General features: G+C 33.9%; 1 pseudogene; it reads right to left on the reverse strand.

The window, feature by feature from the left end:
• Positions 1–1,372: 1,372 nt before the first annotated feature.
• LOC137240050 (uncharacterized) lies at positions 1,373–2,976 on the reverse strand (annotated as a pseudogene).
• Between the last annotated feature and the right edge of the window lie 3,911 nt (positions 2,977–6,887).

A 6,887-nucleotide genomic window follows, 5' to 3' on the forward strand; every position in this document is an offset into this window, starting at 1 on the left:
GGGGATTCTTAAAGAGGATATCATATTTCACATAAAAGTCCTCATACACGTCTTTTTCTAAAATTTTGCGAACTGCTTTTGTCCATTCGTCTTTTAATTGTGCTTGCTTAAGTCGGTGCTTTAGCGAGTCATCCAACATTAAACAATATACCCTACTTAACGCGTCAACATGCTTCATTCGAGTTCCCAGTCTGTGTTCAATTTCATAATTAAAATCTTGCAAAAACAAAGCCCATCTCGCAACCTTAGGGGGAACTTCCTTTCTCTTAATGGTCATTGTAAATGAATTACAGTCCGTTATAATTTTAAATTTTAAACCTAATAGATATATTCTCCACTTCTTTAAAGCTTCAATTATAGCCAATACTTCAAGCTCATATGACGGGTAATTCTCCTCTACCGGTTTTGTTTTCCGACTCATATATTGTACCGGATGTAAATGTTGATCATCCGGATCCTTCTGCAGCAGAATAGCTCCATATCCGTACTTACTGGCATCAGTATGGACTTCAGTTACCGCACTTTGTGAAAATAATCGTAACACTGGCGACTTTTGTAAATGAGCTTTCAGTTCCTGAAATGCTAATATTTCTTTATCTCCTAATTTGAAAACAACATCTTTCCTTAACAAGTCTGATAAAGGTCTGGCAATTATAGCAAAATTTTCTATAAACCGTCTGAAGTAGGAAGTTAGTCCTAAAAATCTCTGTAAACACTTCTTGTCCATTGGAATTGGAAAATTCTGGACAGCTTTGGTTTTTTCTTCTGAAATTTTTACGGTACCATTTTCTATAATATATCCTAAAAATTCTACTTTGCGTTTTAGGAATTGACATTTCTTCCACTTAATCTTCAATCCATGCTCAGAACTAACCTTCAAAACCTTCTTTAACTTATCAATACCTTCATTTTCGTATTTTGCCGGGATTATCAAGTCATCCATATACGTAATCAGTGTGACTTCTTGGATCAGCGTCCGAAACACCGCATTTATATATCTACAGAAAACAGCTGGGGAATTCGAAATACCAAATGGTACCACACAAAACTCATATTGGCCATCGCTAGTTACAAATGCAGTATATTTCCTCGATTCTGGTTGTACTGAAACATGGAAAAACCCATTTGTCAAATCTAGCGTTGTGAAAACTAGACCACCTTGCAATTTATCTAAAACTTCATCCATAATAACCATCGGAAAATTATCCCTTACTATTTTTTTATTTAATTGCCTGTAATCACAACATAAGCGCTTTCCCCCATCCTTCTTTGAAACAACCACAATTGGGGAGGCGAAGTTGGAATTGCTAGGAACAATTATTCCATCCCTTAACCACTCTTTTATTTGATTATCAACGAAGCGACGATCTTCTTATGACATCCTCCTCGGACGTTGATAAACTGGTACTTCATTTGACAAAACAATTTCCATTTTTATAGGTGATTCGCAATTACCCATTGGTGCATATTCATTAACTAAATTAGTTACCTCCCTGGCCAAACTCTTGTTTAAATGATCCACATCTAGTGTCTTAACTTCTTTTAATTCATTCAAGTTCATTACATCGAACTCTTTTATCCAACTTTTAGGCTTTAGATCAACATCAGATTCACTTAGCACCTCATTTCTATATTTATCTAGCGAATCCTTACTTTTGAAAACAACTTCCTCTTCAGTTAAAATAATATCGACATCCCTGCGAATTGAATATCACGTTCCCTGACTACATGAAATGTGATATTTAACGATATCTCATCTACACATATGCATGTTTCAAAACTGCCTATCGTCTCAATCACGTTTGCACAAGCACTGTATAATTTTCTTTTGTCATTTCTCAATATAACCTCACAGCCACACAGTAATAACGTATCGTAACGCATTATGTTCAAAGAACATCCCGAATCAATAAGTGCTTCAAATTTAAAATCAGCCACTTTAATTGTTTTAAAGTGTAACTCATCCCTAACGCTATTACAAAAGGGTTGATAAATCTCATTACCCAAAATGTTAACTGTGCTCGGTTCCCTCTTTGTTTCTTTAGATCCCTTGGATTTATCCTGACACTCAAATGAACGATGACCCATTTCGTTGCATTTGAAACATTTAAATTGCTTTTGTGGGCACTGTGCTGCCATGTGAGATTTATCTCCACACTTAAAACACCTCTTTGTCGTGTCCTCTTTCGATCTTCCCATACCTAATTTAGTCTCTCCCATTGGTACATTTGACGCTACCTTTACCGGCGCTGAATATGCTTTGCGTATCTTCTCATACACTTTCAATTGCTCTTTTAAATCTTCGATATTCTTTGCTTGGTACAACATAGACTTATTAAATCTAGAGTCAGGAATACCCCCAATAAAGTAATCTATGATACTTGCCTCATCTAAATTTATCTGTTTACTTATCTCCATAAGACTATATAAATATTCGCGAAAGCTTTCATTAGCATGTTTACGCCTATTTTTTAACTATTTATGAACATCTGAGGAGAAAATTTTCGAACCAAATTCCGATACTAATGCCTCTTTCAAACTATCCCAGTTAAAAATTCTATTTTGACTTCTGACGAAAAGCTTGGCTGCTCCACGCAAAAGCTGCTTTCCATAAACAAATCTTTGTAAATCATTCCAATTTACAATATCGGCATTTAGCTCGAACTCATTTACCCAAAACCTAACATCTAAAGATTCTTCGCCATTAAACGGACTAATACAATCACTCATATCTTTCAATGTAAACTGCTGTTGTCGTACCAGGATCGGAGAAGACTGCATGACGTTATTTCCTTGCACGTCATCATATACTGATTGATTCGACTCATCATCTATTGGATCATTTCTTAATAATCCGTAATGCTGGAGTAGTCTGTCCTGTAATTCTCGTTTTTGGCCTGATGTAGAAAGATTAAATTCTCTCAACTTTTCCCTAAGCAAATTTACTGTCAGAGTCATTATTTGATTTAAATCCATCTTTTAAAAAAAAAAAAAAAATTTTTGTACGTATTCTATGTATGTTAAGCAACGTAAATCTATATATGAATTCAATTTTACACCCTTTTAGTATTTAAACTAATAATTTAAGGTTTATGTCGAAATTCTTTGTTTTTAACTGTACCTACATTCATGCATAGGCATCCACATATATACTATTTATTTTTATCCGTTCTCAACTATTATTTGCTTGCTACTGTATTATATTATCTTCTTACCTATATGTATTTGTTTTTGTATTTTACCTATACCCAATTTCGGTTCATCTTACATATCCCTTGTTTTCACTTCCTGTCATCTTCACATTTGAATGTTTTTTCTTCTATATATTTTCAGCACTATTAACTTCTTATAATGTCGACCAACCTTGGATTTGCTCTCGTCTTCTTTTCTTCCTTCTGCTTGGCCTTCACATCACATCAACTCTCTAAATCTTCAATGTCCCTCTTGTTCAAATTTACATCAAATTCGTCTTATGTTCTTCTGATTTCTTCGAAACTCTTCCACATTAATTAGTATTTCTTTGCTTCTTTAAATTCTTCTTTAATTCATCTTTCCTTGTTTTGTTCAGATATAAACTTCTTCTGCATTGTCTCCTTATTTTGAATCCCTTCTCTTCTCTTTAAATTTCATCAACTTGACACGTCTTGGCATTTATATTTTAAGAAACGCTTTTTAAAACAAGATTGTTTTCAAATTGAACTTCAATCCAGTTTTGCTTTCATTTTTGATTTTGTCGTGTTTCTTCACAAACAGTTCGACTGCGACTGCTGCTGCTGCTCTGCTTCGGCTTGTGATGTTCTTCTCCGGCTGTCCAATGCCGTTTCCTGCCTTTGATCCTCGCGTATCTTCCAGAAAAACGCTCTACGACTTCTAGTAACACATATATTATTACCTAGGAGTACGATTCAGTCTTCTTGCAGCTATTTCCTTTGGCAAATATATCCCGGTTGAGCCCCCAATTTGTAGGAATATTTGTCCAAATATAAAGTTTTAAATTATTTTAATTCGCTTTATTTAACAATATTAAATTAACATTTATTCATTTAAGTATTTCGATTATAATTCGGTTTTCAAAATTTGACGATCTGTATGAATATGTAAAACGATCTTTTTTTTTAAGCTGCCTGAATCGTACTGTTTTTTCTCTATTCAAAAAAAAACGTTAATTCAAAATCTAAGATTGCTATATTCTATACCTGATCACTAAAGTTGTTAATAGTACAAGTGAAAAGTCCGTCACTCTACATCCAGCACTACATATATAGTATGTTTACTTGCGATGTTGGAAAAATAAAGAACACTCCAATACATTTATGTATGTATAAATATACTAATTTTCGATAAGGGCAAATGAAAATGGTTGGTGTATATAACATACAAATTGACATCTATAGTCTTTTAAAACTAAATGTACAAATATAGTCAATGCATTTATCATGATTATGCATTTCATATCAAATCCTTAATTTTATTCATTTTGATTTTAAATTTAATAATCCGAAATTTTCAAATTGGGTTTGCCGTAAATATTAACGGTTAGATAATCATGAACAGATAGTGCAAAAAGTTCAATACTTATTGGCCTTCAACGACAATAGTTCACGCCTTTCAAAGGTACGTTCCTTACAATCTAAATATATTTAAAACGAATACGCCCCAGGCTACATATACTTACATGTATGTAGTATGTAAAAAAAGTAAATTTTATGCACGAAAAAAAAAATTAAATGAAGTTCATATAATTTTATGTATTTTCCTTTCTAGGATTTTTGCATATACAGAGAATCCTCTCCTAACGGATACCTCTATTGGACGGACACACCCCTTGGCCGGACAGTTTCTCATACACCAAGTTTTAAGTACATTTTTTAGAACAAATTGCCCTCCCTTAGGCGGACACTCTCTTGGCAGGAAGCGGACAGTTATTTTCTTTAAAATTGGACAAAAAACCTCTACTGAGCGAACACGAACCTCTTATCAACGGACACTGAGATCAGTTTTCATAACAAATCAATCATAAACCTCTCTTCAGCGGACGCGAACTCCTCTTAAGCGGACCAAATATATGCATATGTACATATATATTTTGGTACATATGTATTTGCCAAATGAAAAATGGGGATTCTCCCAATAAAACCAAATGGACGTTAAATAAACACTCAAATTTAAAAAGCGTCACAGTGTAGGTGAAATTACATAACGAAATGTTCGTTAGATAAATTTTCAGGCATAAACAAACCCTATTTTGATTTATGGTCGGCTTGTTATTGAAAATGTTATTGATTTTTTGATCAGGTTCAAAATTGGAAAAGCGCAGGCTGCGTTAGTAATAAAAAATAAAGAAGAAATTCGTGTAAAATGGCTGTCTGGCAGCAATGTTGAATCCAAAAGGTCTTTTATGAAAATCGATGGGAAAAAATTTATGAAATGTGTTTTGACTGGCTTAGTAGGGCAAGAAACCAAAACATTCCCATATCTGGGCCAATTATACAAAAGGCAAAAGAAATTGCTCAAAAACTGTGGGTCAATGATTTTGTGGCTCTATCGGTTGGCTACAAAAATGGCGAGTCCATAAATTTTAGATACATTTGTGGTGAAAGTGTTGCTGTTAATATGCAAGACGTACAGCAATTTTTAGAAAACTACCGTCATTGATAATTGGGTATAGCCCCAGAAATATTTTCAATGCTGACGAGACAGGTCTTTTTTCAGAGCTTTGCCAAACAAAACAGTGGCTCTAAAAAACGAAGTATGCCGTGTAGGTAAAAGGCTGACTGTCCTATTTTGCGCAAATATTGCCGGCGAAAGAGATAACCCTCTTGTTATTGGGAAGGCTGCTCGTCCGAGAGCATTTGCATCATTAGATACGAAAAATCTTTCAGTAAATTAGCAGTCCAATAAAAAGGCATGGATGACGCGTGAAGTTATGACACAGTGGCTGGAAGATTTCGACAAGAGAATGGCGTTGCAAGACCGAAAAGTGCTATTGGTTTTAGATAACGCAGTATACTATTTCTGCCTAGCAACACTACTTCAGTTTATCAGCTTCTTGATCAAGGAATGATTCAGGTACACTCAGAAAAAAATTTCTCCCGATTGAAGAAAAATGGGAATGAAATGGCACTTAAGAAATTTTTTCCTCTTTGCATGGCCAAAATTTCTTCAAAATGAGGAAAAAATCCTCAATTTGAAGAATTTTTCCTCATTTTGAAGAAATTTGGCTATGCGAATGAGGAAAAAAATGTCTTAAGTGCCATTTCATTCCCATTTTTCTTCAATCGGGAGAAATTTTTTTCTGAGTGTACCGCAAATTGCAAGTGAAAAAAATAGTGAGCATAGAAACTTGAAAAAACGAAAAAACTTGAAAAAAACGTCCCAGAGGCAGTCATTTCAATTTCAATTTATTTAAAAAAAAGTGGTTGTGACTGTAAGACAGAATCTTTTATAGCACATCAGCGATTATACATTGCAAAATAATTAACAATTAAGCCTAAATTCGTATAAGACAAATACAAATAATAATTATAAATTTAACGAAGAGAAAGTTTTGTTGGTAAAAGAAAGAAAGCTAGAAATACAAGGAACTGAAGTAGTCATGAATCATTTTTTTGTAGCTGTTCCTACACAACACACCCTTAAGAGAATTTGGGATAGAATTTCAGAGCCTTACAGCATGTATAAAGAATAGCATCGAAGAGCACAAATAGAAATATTTGGGAATGATCAGTTTGCGGTGTCTACCAGACTTGGAAAATTTAAGTTTATCAAAAAGATACTTTGGTGTTTGAAATTCAATAAGTTTGTACATGTATATACAATTTCGCGCTGCTATATACTCAAAAATATTTCATCCGAGAACTTTGCGCTTCCATGAAGATATATGATCA

This window comes from Eurosta solidaginis, chromosome 1 (genome assembly GCF_040869045.1).
Source record: "Eurosta solidaginis isolate ZX-2024a chromosome 1, ASM4086904v1, whole genome shotgun sequence".
NCBI classification, from domain to species: Eukaryota; Metazoa; Arthropoda; class Insecta; order Diptera; family Tephritidae; genus Eurosta; species Eurosta solidaginis.